We start from the raw sequence: 14,635 nt of genomic DNA on the forward strand, positions 1-14,635 counted from the left end.
AGAGGTTCTGCATTATTTAATCAATGAGCGAGCAGGCATTTGCTGGGCTTCCTCGTGACTGGGGTACTTTCTAGCACATGCAGTCAGGCCCAGAAGTGATTGTGAGATGGCATTTGCCAGAGCAGGCAACTCACGTCTGATGTACGCAGTATTGGGAGCAAGGGGGAAGGAGAAGCTGCAAGGGGAAGAAAGAGCAAATAATCTTTGTGCTAGTAATGAATCTTCTTTTTTTTATTAAAAAAAAGAACCTTTCTCCCCTCCTCCTTGGTGACTCCAGATGCTTCATGGGTTTTTTTTAAGCCCAGAAACAGCATGGTGTGGCTGAGATTTTCTATATGTGCAAGAGAAACTTTAGTTGTTATGAAAAGCCAAATACTGGGGCCACTTCACCAAAAGATCAGAGGAGGGGAAGGCTTAGTTTATTGCTGAAGGAGTGTGAGACTACTTAGGATGCTCCTGGGCACTCCTGCTGACTTTGGAGGGTCAGACAACCCACAAATGCTAGTGTGAATGAAAATAAAGTTTTAAATAGTCTTACATAAATAAAAATATTACCATGTTTTAAAAACTTGAGAGAACATGGACCAGAGACATAAACCTTACTTGAATCTTTCTTCTGATCTGAGAAAGCTCAAACATTTCCGTGGGAGTTAACTAGGAAACTGAGAAATATTCATGGAGAATGATGAAAAATAAATGAAACCAGAGCATCTTCTGATATTGATATGAGGTCTTTGCTGGCCGTGCTGGAGCCAGGCTCTGGATAGCTCCAGCTCTGTACAAGCATTTGTGGTTCTTCTCATGCTACTGGCTGGTGGGGAAGGACCCCAGGGACTTCATTACATGCTTCCATCTGAAACAGCTTCCTAAACACCTGGTTCACAAAGAAGTGCCAAAATAATAATAATGAATTATTTAATATGTTTGTTAGAACATGATAATTACTCTCCACTTGAATAAGAATTTGTTATAATTATCTCATTGATGCAGTGGCTGTGGCCCTGAAGTTTCTTTGATGGGTTTTTCCCCACTACTGTGAATAGGCTGAAGTAAATTTTAGAAATAACTTATTTATGTCTTCAGATGAAAAAGCAAAGGAAAAAAATAACTTTGGGAACCCATCCCCAGACTCTGGAAAGAAAGAGGACAAAGGGAAGGGGGATGGGGACCTGTCCTGCCAGCATCCAGGCTTCAGGTGAATCTTCTGCATTGTTAATGTGACTACAACCCATGTGCTAGGCAACTCACCCGTGTGTGTGGCAATCAGAAAGGCTGTGTGAGAAAGAAGGTGTTTTAACATTTTCACATGTGATTTTGTATACTTTTTTTTTTTTAGCATTGCTCTTGGTAAATGCCAGGGGACAGGGTTGGCTTGTGAGCAGTAGTGTTCCCTGGGCCTGAACACCTCTGCTGGAGAGCAGGAGGGGGCTGATGGTGTGGTTTTTTAAGAAGCTTTGAATGTCCCCAGTGACACAAGGACATCTTGGCTCAGGCGGGTGCGCTGAGCCCTGTTAAACCGTAGCGTCACTCATGGCTTAAGCGTAAAGGTCGGAGAGTGAAAGGAAAACACTCGAGGTTTGAGGTGGCCTTTCAAGATAGGAACTGGTTTGTTGTCAGAGTGGTGGGAATTGGCCTGAACATCAGTCTGTGGCATGGGGTCGTTGAGCTGCTCTGTTTTCACAGGCGTTAGACACTTCATAAGAGAGGAAATACACAATCTAAAAATACATTATTTTTCTCCCCCTGCTGAAGGGGAAATGTTCACAGACTGCTCCAGAGCACCCCAGAGCCCACCCTACACAACCTTCAAAATCCCAGGAAAAGCACACCATGAAACATGGAAACGTTTCCATGGGAACTGTCCCTCTTCTCCTGCTAATAAACCAGACCTATAACACAAATGATAACAGGTTCCAATTTCTGCACCAAACTACAAACAGTGAATGCTACAAAGGGAACCGGTAAAGAGCAGAAGCGTAAATCAACAAAACTGCTAAGTTAGGTACGTGTGTGCCTCCCCACCAAAAAACACAAGCATGTAAACAGAGCCATTGGGGGGAAAAAAAGAAGATCATTTTAATTATAGCACATCCAGCCAACATAAACCCCATGGATTGTGTGAAATCAGGTTTGTTCTTCTGATACGCAGCAGGAAACTCTGTAGCAGATCAAATACGTTCAGGGAGGCTGTCTTGCTAATTGCCTCTCCTAGCTGAGCCAAAGCAAACTATTTAGACAAAGGAAAGAATTCACTTTTTATTTAGTATTAGTTATGAAATAGCATGTCTGGATGGGCTTCACAATAGCACTACATTTCCTGGGGAAAAAAAGATGTAGTTCTAATCCTGTGAAATAATTGGAGAATTAACCCCTTGCTTCAGGCTGGAACCCCAACAAGTGCTTACAATTAAGAGCAAGATGAATGATGTCTTGGTAAGGCCTTTCCTTCAGTCACAGCAGATTATGAAGCTCATTTTCAAGCCTTCTTTACAAGCATTCTTGTATGTTCTCGCCTCACACTGATGTTAGAGCAATGCGTTCTTTTCTTTCTGTTGTGACTTTCACACTGCCTCTTGTTTTTTATTTTTTTTAAGCCTGTTGTTATGGCCTTTTTGCAGCATCCCTTTGGCTTCTCACTAAAGATTCTGGAGTTTTGCATGGGGTATTTTGGGGCTTGGATGCATCCCTTGGGCACTCTCGCTTTGTGCTGCCAGCAGCCTACCAAACGTTGCCTGGAGGGTTTATTTTCCTCTGATGCTTTTCTCCTGCAGCATGCGAGTGGTGTCTCGGAGCAGCTTAGCTGAGCATTAGCATTTGTAGCCACGGACAAATAAAACCAAAGTGGTGGGGAAGAAGTTGTGATACCGAATGCCAGAAGCGAGTTGTTCTCAGACGTGGTTAACCACCTTCCGCACTTGGGCAGCAGGACTGGAGCCACTGATGTTCAGGCCAGGTGGTGGCGTGATCCAGTAGAAAAGGAAAGCGATGGTGGCCTTGTAAGTATGTACAGCCAAGTTTGCAGGAAGTGGATGAAAAGATGGAATAGGAATTGGCTGGGGCTGAACGCTGCTTCGTACCGTTGTGTAACAGGTTCTAGTGCTTGCGCTGGTTTTGCTTTCTTTTGCATCAAGCTTTGAATATGTGTAACACAAAAACTGCTTCTTGGAGGCCTTCTGCTCTGGGTGGTGCCATCTAGAAAGACAAATCTGCTACAGCATGGGAAGGAATCTTCTCTCCAAGGGAACAAGATGTCATGAATAGCGTGAGGACCTCTAAATCTTGGCCTTTGTGGTTCAGTTTCTGTCTCGCTGAACCACCATCTCCTCTGCCCTTGCTTAGCTGCCTCCTGGCACCCCTGTCCGTCAGCTCCCTGAAGAAACATTAGTCTGCTGGTGCGTGCAGTGTCACTCTTCTGCGCCAGGGCACCGTGCCTCACTGGCAGGACTGCTGGCAGGACCGCTGGCAGCCTTAAATGGCCAGCAGGTCTCCAGGGCTGGAAGGAGAGCATGTTAGATGCATTTGCAGCTGAAAAAAAAAAAAGCACATCATAGCCATTGAGCCTTTCACAATGATGCATGAATTAAGAGCTGCTACTGAACTTATGCACAGTATAGTAAGAGAATAGTATATATTATTAGTTTCCTAGTTGTGAGGATCAATGGGTAGCATGGTACAGCCTCCCCTTTGCTCAGGTGCTCACACGTGCTCTGTGGGTCTGCACGCAGGTACGCACACGTGCACGCCAGGCTTTATTTAAAGGTCACTGAAACAAACAGGACGTAGCTTAGCTTGTGGTCTGGTGTGTGGTGTAGTTAGAGGGTGGGGCAGATGGGACAAAGTCTGTTCTCTGCTGTAATGCCCAAAAAGCAGTTTGTTGCTCTTGGTAGGGCCCCCAGCACTGTTTCTTGGCTTTGCTGATCAGGGTACTGGTACCAAACAGTTTAAAGGAGAACCCAAAGTAAAATCACAAGCAAAGAGGTTTGTAGCCAAACTGCTTATTTGTATCTTGGCATTCAGTGGCATCTGAGTGAGTGACTTCAAAGTAAAACGTGCTCCTTTGGGATGGTCTGCTCCCCGCAGACAGGTAGAGCACCTCATGTCCTGATGAGGTAACCTGTAGCTAAGAGGACTCCAAAGCTTCTTCATTTAATCACAGTAGATAAATTATGTATACATGTTAAATAAAACAAAAGATTTTGCCTCCCAGAGATTAATTATAGCTAGAAATTTTGTTAAAATGTTCATCTTAATTGTTTTGCTAATAAGTTTAAAAGGGGGAGAAAAGGTAAAATAGTGATGAATGATTAAACCTTGTCTCCATAAATCCCATTAAAGACATTAGGGGAAGAATGAAATAGATGTTGAAGGTGGTATACTCCTGAGATGGTTTCACTAGAAGAGCAAAGCTACCTAATTAGCACATTACTGTTTGTTTCCGTACAGGAAAATAGCCACTCTGTATTTGAAGGTTTGAGACCATCAAGAAGGGCCAGCTTGTCCCCAGACCAAGGGCTCGATGTGGCAAAGCAGAGCTGCCACCATCCTTCGCCCGCTTGGAAAGGGCTGTTTGGGCTTGGTGCACCGCACGTGGTTTGCAGCCACGCGCATAACTGGGCAGACAGGGAGAAAGGCAGGAAGGCACCAGTATATTTCTCTAATCATAAATTATGCCATATGTTACCTGGAGTTCAGGCTCTAAATTGTGCATTGACCCCAATAGCATATGGCTGTAATTAAGCTGTCCGCCAGAGTGGGTCTGCCCGGCGGTTACACGTCGGGGCCTGACTGCGCGTGACAGCGGAGGAAGGGGGTCAGGCACCTGAGGGCCTTGACAAGCCGCTTGTGAACAGACGAACTGCTACCACGATTTAATCAGGCTTTGGAAAACATGCTGAAACAATTCATAACAAGTAAACAGGATAGGAGTGGCCTGTAGTTATCTGGAGGGGAAGCTGTTGCCGTTGGCCGTGGCACGCGCCAGCGGCCGAGTGCCAGCGGGGAGCTGGGTGGACCAGGCTCTTGGGCTAGGCCATACCAGATGTGCAGGGTTCACCCCTGTGCGTTGGTCACCCCTTACCAACCACAGCGTTGCCCTGTGTTCGATCTGGTTAGATCATCCTCACGGTGAAAAAGTTTTCCTTATACTGCCTGGAATTTCCTGTGTTCCCATTTGTGTCTCATCCTTTCACTGGGCACCTCTGGGGAGAGGCTCACACCTTATGCTCCAGCCCCTGGCCATCCTGGTGGCCTCCGTGGACTCATTCCAGTATGACCATGTCCATCTGGGGAGCCCAAAACTGGACCCACGCTCCAGATGTCTCACCAGTAGAGGGGAAGGATCACCTCCCTCAGCAGCCCTATTTTATAAGGGTACTAAATGTGTTTAAATACCATGGTGACAAAGGCTATGTTGGTACTCTGACAGAATGGAAACTACAGGAATATGCATATATAGCATCCATAATCCATATGTGCTTATGTTAAGTAATAACTTTACTGTGTCCAGCAAAATGTTCCTGTAAGTGCTAATGGAAAATTGAGATTGATGTAAAGGCAGGTATGTGCCAGCAGTGTGCAATAAACATGCTGCTCTAAAGTAATTTTGGAGAAACTTTGGATTAAAAAAAGATATAGCAGTTGCCTCTACCAAAAAAAAAAAAAGAAAAAGAAAAAGGTGAGTACTTCAGGCTATCCGAGTAGCTTCTCTCGGCCCTTTGAAGCTCTTCTTTTTTTCAGATGAAAGGTCCATGTGACCATATACTTGACTTTTTCCCTGATAATATCCCTGCCTTGGCAGGAGGGAGGAACAATAGAGAGATGGCTTTTGATAACATTCAGACAGTGATCTGGTCTGCTCCCGAGCGGTGCCGAGACTAGCGCAGATAAGGGTTTATCTTTGATCTTGATGAAATAATTGATGCTGAGCATCCTTCAGCGATGCTCACGTGTCAGTTGAAAATTTCCTCGTCTGATTTGGTCCTGTACCGTTGACGAAGGGACCGAGGGGCTTGTTCCTGCCCGGGGAGGCATTAGGACACCCCAAGGGACTCTCCCAGGGCTGTTTCTCACACTTTTCCGTCATGCCTCACTGCCGGGCGCCATTTTGTCTGTGTTGGGCGCCATTTTGTCTGTGTTGGGCGCCATTTTGTCTGTGTTGGGCGCCATTTTGTCTGTGTTGGGCGCCATTTTGTCCGCGAGGGGCGCCATTTTGTCCACGAGGGGCGCCATTTTGTCCACGAGGGGCGCCATTCTGTCTGTGAGGGGCGCCATTTTGTCCAGGGTGTGCCCTGAGGGGGGGCGGCGGGAACTGGCTGGAACCGGCGGGAACTGGCGGGAGCAGCCCCTGCCTCCCCTCACAGCGCAGCCCACACCCAATGCAGGTACTTGTGATAGATATTAAAAATCCCAACTGAATGTTCTCCCTAAAGGTAGATGGAGTCTCACAACAAGCTCCGCGTTTTCCGGGTGGGCTGAACTACCTCCCCGTCCCCTCAAGGGCGGGCACGGAGGCCAAGGCGCCCAGCCTGGCCTGTGGGCAGAGCAAGCTCCTCCCTCCCCAAACCATGCCCCTTCATGGGTGTTTCTCCAAGGTGGTGTTAGATTTGGGAAGTGCTGAGACCTCTGTAACTGTGCATGTGAGGGCATGTCCTGGTTTCACTGGGATTGGTTTCAGTTTGTGGCCATCCGTGGTGATCAAGGCCCTCAGCAGTTAAATCTGGGGCAGCTGACCCAGGCTGGCCCACAGGTGTGTTCTATATCATTAACATCAAGCTCACTATAAAAGAGAGGGTTTGCTGGGAAGAGGTGGGGCTCTTTCTGCTCTTTTTGCCTCTCCTCCATCTTGTTTATTGTGAATCTTGGAGCAACTTGCTAGTGATCTGTGGGTAAGTATACTTTTGTCTGTTTTGTGTTGTCATTTATATTGATTTCTTCATTTCATTAAATCTGGATAACTTCAACCTACAAGTCTCCCTCCTTTTCCTAATTCTCTTCCTCATTTGGGTAAGAGACATTGGGTGAGAGAAAAACTGCTATTGTTTAGCCCCGGGTGTGGGCTAAATGAAGGCAGGGCACAACCCTGTCGCCCTGCCAGCCAAGCTGTGTGAGTCTGAAGGGGAAAAAATTGGTTTGAATTTGGAGGTTTCCAGTTGTTTTGTGTCGTAGAGGGAAAAGAGTGTTTCCTTAGGCAGAACGGCATCCACATAAATAATTTATTCCTCTGCTTACTGCCCATGGTTAACTGTGCACGCTCAGCAGTTGTCGGTACCAAAGACTGAGGAAAATTTTTTGAATGCATGTTATAAAAAATGTATTCTAAGTCGTATTTGCTGCATTTTAGTTTTCTGTCATCATAGAAACTATATAAACAGTAAAGTCCATAAATCAGAGCGATTGCAAGAGGGAAAGATATTTAGTCTAATTATCCCACACTATTTGTTTGGATGGGGAGGAAATATGAGGCAGACTTATTTAATTACTTGTAGGGAAAAAAAAAAATGTTCCCTGAAAGGTTTCTGACTAAACTGCATATTAACCACATTTATAATTCCTATTTCACACGTTATTAGGCTCTGAATTCTGGTAGCCTGAACAAGAGGAGCTAAAATGATATAATTTAAGGGATGGTGTTAGAAGAGAGCTATATAACTGATCCAAAATAGCGCTCTGGCTTATTCTCTGTTCATGTGTCCTGTAAGTTTTCATTCTTTACAGAGAAATAAAAATGACCAAAGGGTGGGAAAAATATGACTGCAATGCTGGACTCTTAGCTGAACTATAACTGCACACAAACCCATTTTTTAATGCTGTTTTCAGTTACCTGAGCAATCTGTACAATATTTAAACCCACCAGGAAAGGTAGAGTTGGTTTAGCTGGGCAGATACTCACTTAAAAGAAAGGACTTGATTCCCTTCACGTTTCTATTGCTGCTTTGAATGCATGTTATAAAAAATGTATCCTAAGTTGTATTTGCTGCATTTTAGTTTTCTGTCATCATAGAAACTATATAAACAGTAAAGTCCATAAATCAGAGTGATTTCAAGAGGGAAAGATATTTAGTCTAATTATCCCACACTATTCATTTGGATGGGGAGGAAATATGAGGCAGACTTTTTTTTTTTCAGGCAGAGTCCTGTTAACTGGGATTTCATGAGTATAAGTGACTGGAAAATTATCTCAAAATGATGCATTTTCTACTCCTGTTTTGGTGTGTCTGTTGAGGAGTAGGTAGATTACATGGAAATTGTCAAATTTAGTACTTAAAAATATTTAAAATTTAATTTAAACTTGCAAGTCCTTTCTTGTGGTGAAAAAACCTTAAACAGATTTTATCTTGAAGCAATGGTTACCACAATTGGTGGAAACAACATGTCCATCATTTGTGACTGTTGGTAAATCGCCTTTGTTAGGGGCTGCTGGGAATGCCCTGTAAGGGAACTGGAGATTGTAAACCTGTAACTATGGTAAAAATGATAATGTGTGTTGAAAGGAAGTGACAAAGCTATTCCAATGAAAGAGGAATACACTAGGTAAGCTCCTGACTGAATGCCATTTGATATACCTTAGCTGTAAGTGGATTTTCCCCCTCTGTACCTTCTAGGAAAAGTTGGTCCATGAACAGCAGAAATCTAATCGTTGTGGTCAAAACTGGTTGTGCTCTGCAGGCACTCTTACTCTCATAAATAACTATAGTAGAACTTAGTAGAATAATTAGGTATTTATCAAAGGGATACAGCTGTGGTACTTGACAAACTGCAATTCTAGTTGAATTACAACAAAATACAGATATGTTGTAACAAAAAAAAAAATTACTGGGTGAAGTGCAGTGATCTATACTTTGCAATTAAAAATCAGCTTAAAGGAGTTTTTAAAGATGTTTTCCTCATTTTGAAGCTCAGGTTTTCAAAGAGCTTCAGGGAATTTACAGGATCTATAAGATATCTCCTATTCCTGTTCACTCCTGTGTAACTAATTTATGCATCTCAGAACAACTCGATCAGGGAGTGGAGATCTAACAGGGATACTTTTGCATGAATAAGTCATCAACCTGGACAAGGTGTTCCTGTGCTCCTGAGAACTTCAATTCATTTCATATTGGTCTGTGATTCACTGGATGCTTTGCTAAAGCTTCTTGTTAGAGGGAATCTGTCAGATGGGATGTGTTAATGCCTTGGGGGATAACCCTGTGAACATGCTCAGTGACGGTGCTTTGTAAACCCTTGGTAGAGAGAGGTAAGTCTGTACGGGGTTTACTCTGGCTTTGTGGGGCCTGGTGCTAAAACGCACGCTTAGTTTATTTGGTCTTAGCTTAGTGTTTATCTTAGTATGTGACGTGGTGTTTTTTTCTGTGGTGCTACCGGCAGATATGTGCAAGTGCCTGATGGCCTTTCCTTGGGAACACTGCTCAGAAAAATACTGCTCCTGGGGGGAAGGAACCTCCAGTCCGCTTCTGACTTCCTGTTCCTTCAAAATAATTTCAGAAAAGGCACATCCCAAACAGCCTTATTAATACCATTATTATTAACACCTTTTTCCTCTATTTTAAAACTTCCAGCAGGCACCTGTTGTGTTTTTATTAAGTCAATGCAAGGTATTTATTTACGTGAGGAAATGCCTTAATCTATTTGAGAGGCACATTTGGTTTGCACGTATTACTGCTGTGCACAGGAACATTTGCTGCTGATTAGAGGGCTACGGCTCAGTTTGCAAAGCAAAGCGCATTTTTCCCCTTTGCCTTCTGGTCTCTCTCTCCTGACTTGAGTTTTCCAGGTGCACAATGGTCTTCACTCAGAGAAAAGACCATCTGTGTTTTGTTGATGCTCAGAGGAATAAAACTTTGCAGACGAGAGCTGATTTCAGCCCTTCTCCTTTCCTGCCTTGATGCTGGAGTTGGTTTCATGGCTGTGCCAAGCAAATTGGCAGATGCTGCTGGGCCTTGCAAAATCATGTTGATCTGTGACCGGAGCAGCTCTCAGCTCCTTTTATGCTGTAGGAGTATCTGTTTATATTTGTGTATGAATTTCAGTCTGTCAGAGAAATACCATTTATCCTGCAGATGGTGACAATAAAAACATTGTGTTGCTTTAGCTGTAAGTCAAAGGGACCCTCTTCTCAGCCTCTGCTGTCGGCGGGGCTTCTCTACTCAAAGCAAAACTGGGGGATGGAGAGAAATAACGCCCAAAGGAGGAGAATTTTCTGAACACCTTTGCTAATGCCACTTTAATGGGCGCTGTGAAACTCCTTGTGATGTAATTGCAGGGGTGGTTTTGATCACTGTGTGCGGTGCAGCCCTCTGAATCTGAATGTATATACATGTGTCCCCCTCCTGGCCATGGAGCTTGTAGCAACCACAAGAGGTTTCCCTCAAAACTTAGCAAGGCCCATTTGTTGACAGGAGGAATGAGTAACAACTGAAGTGTAACACCTCAGAAATAGCATCTGGGAGATTTTGGTGTCGGGCAGTTCACAGCTCTGTAATGTGGAGTACCAATGTAAAAATGACACTTTTCTGGGGGTTTTGCAGTGTCTAAGTACTTGCCTTGTGAACAGGAGAGCTGCTATTTCTGGGCTGTAAACCTGGCCTAATTCTCTAACATCCCATTCTTAAACAGGAGTGCTTCCTCTGAAGGCCACAGTGCTGTGCCGAGAGGAGCAATACACCCAGGCGTTGTCGCAGCTCTGGTTTGTTTGGACTGTCACCTCAGCTCTCGGCACACGTAAAAGTGAGTAGCAATTCCCAAAATGCTTGAGCAGATTTCCATTTGGAACGGCGGCTCCCAGCGGGGTTGGTGGCAGCGAGGAGGCCCCTGCCATCTGCAAGTGGTAGGTGGCAAAGCTCCTCAGTGACTGATGTGCTTTAAAAATAGATATATTTTAATTTTAAAGAATGCTGATTCTTATCTGATGGTTTATGCAATATAGCAATTGTTTGCATAAATAGATTTTTCCCTCCTCCAAGACTTGCTATGAATTTTATTGTGGCAGAGGGTTTAATAAATTACAGGAGACAAGAATAAAGAGGAGTCCAACCTTTAACCAGAGCACGAAGGAATCATGTTGATGTGGAACTTCTTCCCCCCCGTAATGAATGTACAATATTTTTCTCCATTACTAGCTGTTGGCTGTGGAACTGAAAATATAGAGGCTGGCGACCCAAGGCCATAGAAGTGAGGAAATACCAGTACATAAACCCATTTACACTGAAATATTAAACTTGTCCAGAAGATAAATAATGGTGTTTGTTAGTAGCAGCAGGAGAGTGGTGGTTTGCTATCAGCCCTCATAGTTTATCCCATGCAGCGCGTTGCCTGTGGACCGAGGGCTTGATAGATGCTCTCAGCCATCCTGGTGCAGCAGGAATCAAGATTTTGTGTTTCACACTTAACTTGATGGATCAAGAAAGAGAAGCCAAAAAGCAGAACTGATTATTAATTTGCTGAGTGTGAACATTAATACCTCTGCAAATCTGTATGGCTTAGTCCGCTTCGGGATCGTACGCTCTGTAAGGGACTAACGGCCTGTGCCACAGCACTTGTGCATGCTTGCTCCAGAGAAGCTGGTATGTTTTTAAAAAATCTTTAAAAAAAGTTTGAAGAATTTTAAAGAGAGTCACTCCTTGGGGCCTAGACGATGGGCAGCACAGCAGGGACTGAGCTCAGGCAGCAGTGACATTCAAAGAAGAAGGTGGGCCCACGCTTAAGTTTTATTGTTCATGCTATTTCTTTCTCTGCGCCACTGCCTTGAAGCTTGCATCACCTGTGGTGAGCTGCAACACACACAAATCCTGCAGCATGAGCTGAGGACATCCCCTGGTACTAACCTGTTCCCATCTCTGTACTGACCTTTCCTGCCTTGATACGGGGCACACAGCTGAAACAGTGTGGTGGGAGCTTCCCAGGGGTGTGATAAATCTGCATTTGCAGCATTGCTTTTGTGGTGCCTACAGGTGAGTGTCCGCTGGGGACAGCTGGATGTGGTGTGGCTTTGTCTGAATCCCCAAGGGTTATTGTTAAGCAGTATTGTCAGCACATGTGAGCTTAAAGTGAATATTGCTGAACACGTTACAAACTTTTTAAAATGAGTTTGCTAAATTGATACCACTATAGGGCAAGAAATAAATAACGAGTGGGTTTGCCTGCAGTCATTCTTGCGTGGCCATTTAGAGCTGATGATGCAACCACAGGTTGTTAAACAATTTCAAGCAGACCCGTTTTGAACCTTGTAAAACTAACATTTAATGAAGTGAAACATGGATCAATGGTAAATTTTGTGCAGTGGCTCAGTCGTATTGATTGCAAGGTTCAAAGACTTTCAGCGTGGACCTGTTAAACATCTATAATGTGAGGGTTGAAATGACGCTTGCCAAATGCTAACAAGGTTGAAAAGTCTGTGTTGGGTGTGTTTGCTTTCTGCTCTCAAATAATCTGCTGCTTTTCAGTCAGTAAGGAGGGGTGGGAACTGGTTGGTCCCACGGGAGATGCTCTTGGATCAGTTTTATTGGGTTGCAAAGAAAGGGACTTCTGTGCTGGTGCAACGGCAAGGGCACCACTGCAGCAGTTGTGGCTGCTGCGTATGGAGGTGTCAGTGCATTGTGCAACACTCGTCTTTTACTTCCCGAGGAGATTTGGCTGTTACCGTGTGTGCACGCACTTGTATGAGGGTTAAACCTGATTTGAGCATTACAGACCGTGAACAGGGCCTCTGCCTCCTGCAGCACAGCCCCTCCGTGCTTTGTGCATGTGGCAGCGTGGATGGCCATGCAAGGTGGCCCCAGCCATGGGGCGAGGACCTGCTGGAGACTGCATCTGCCACAGCGGCCGTTTGGTGAAGCAGACGAGAGTATAATGTAGCTGTATTGGCTTTGGCACACTAAAAGCTGGATCCTGGCTCCAGTCTGGTCCCCTAGTGAGAGGTCTGTAATTTGTAACCACTCAAGGATGCCGGCGGCTTTTTCTCTGCTACGCAGATAAGTGCCACACTCTGCAGTCTCAGCTGAATCGTGCACCCCCTCCCGCCCAGCGGCGGGGTGGAAAGGGGAAGATATATGATCAGGCAGGCAGTACTGCAAAAATAAAATCAATACAGATCCACCGAAGAGTTTTAATCTTGCCTTGTAAAAACTCTGTGTCTGTCCATCCCCCGTATACATTACACGTTACACCATTGAACGCTGCTCGCTTGCAAATCAAAATACTGTGATGCATTACACCATGTGTAAACATACACACACACATCAAAACACACCCCTTTCTGTGCGAGTGGGCACGTACGTGCGTGGGAACAAAACCAACCCGCTTTCAGGGCAAGTGTAGCAGTGCAGTGCTGTAGGCAAATAACAGGGTCTAGGAGCTGTGTTTGACCCTGACAGTTCATGCTCCCGTTAACTGGTTGGATGATAGTCATGTGCTTAACACCTGGGTATAAAGGGGTCTCTGTAAACCAGCAGCTGCCTCTCCTGCATATACTCTGACAGCAGCAATTAAAAACATAGCAGCGCACCAGGGAACTGCTAAATATAGTATGGCCTGAAGTGATAAGCTTATGTTTGCTGGATTTTGTTTGTTGTGATTTCTTTTTTTTCCACCCCTTAGGGATGGTGCAGGAGAATTTAAAGGTCAGGTGAGCAAACCCAGCAGCGGGGCAGGAGGAGGAAGAGGGATCCCTACCTCTGCCACTGCGGCATAAAGAATAGAATTAGAAATAAGGAAAGTCCATAAGGAAATAAAGGACCATTAATTCAGAATGTTTTTGCTAGCCTACGGTAGATAAAGCTCTTGCCAATTCTGGGAGAAGGAGGAGAAAGCAATGCTGAACTGAGAAAGTGTCAGGACTTGAGCGCGGCAGGACGTTGGCCCCGCACTGGTTGCTCAGAGCTGGGTGGCTCTGCTGAAGCTCAGCCCTGGCAGGTATCCTCTGGCCGGGGCCGTAGTGCTCTGAGACATTGCAGCTCCTGTGCAAGAAATATTGCCTTGAGGAAATTCTTTTCCTTTAGGAAATGCACAAAGAAGGAGAGCTTTGATTCTTGAATGTCTTAATTCAAGATGACTTGTTGTCGCTGCTGCCATAACACAAATTTTGCTCGTGCATAATACATTATTTATTTTACGGAGGCTGAATGAAGCAGAGAGCTCTCTCTGGCTCTGTGCTATGCAAACGTTTATGGATGGTTTGGCACTTGGTTTAACAGCTTACGCTTTTAAAGACTTGACATCTTGTTTGTATTACCTAAATACATATATGCTATTTCCGGGAGCTGTTGGTACTGCTGGGCTTTTATGACAATCTTTATATACGGTTTCATTTTTAGTGTGGGAGAGGTCACAGCATTTCGCTAACTCAAAATACCTGATACTGACAAGAGAAAACAAATTTCATTAAATAAAAAGGGGGTCAGCACTGTACAGGCTGATTATTTATAAATAGTGCCGCCAGTCAGTACCTGGTGGGTTATTGAACTTAATGAAACTCCTGGTAGCCAAATGTGTATTTTAAGAAGGCGTTTGACCTTGGGCATCTCTCCTGCTGGGAGGATGCTGCCTGCTGCGTCAGAGGTTCAAAATCAATAACCTCCAGCACTGTCCTGTGAGGGCTCTCTTATTTAAGGGTGATATTGTAAAATGTGATGATATTCTGCTG

The sequence above is a fragment of the Nyctibius grandis genome, chromosome 1 (assembly GCF_013368605.1).
Source record: "Nyctibius grandis isolate bNycGra1 chromosome 1, bNycGra1.pri, whole genome shotgun sequence".
Classification (NCBI taxonomy): Eukaryota; Metazoa; Chordata; class Aves; order Nyctibiiformes; family Nyctibiidae; genus Nyctibius; species Nyctibius grandis.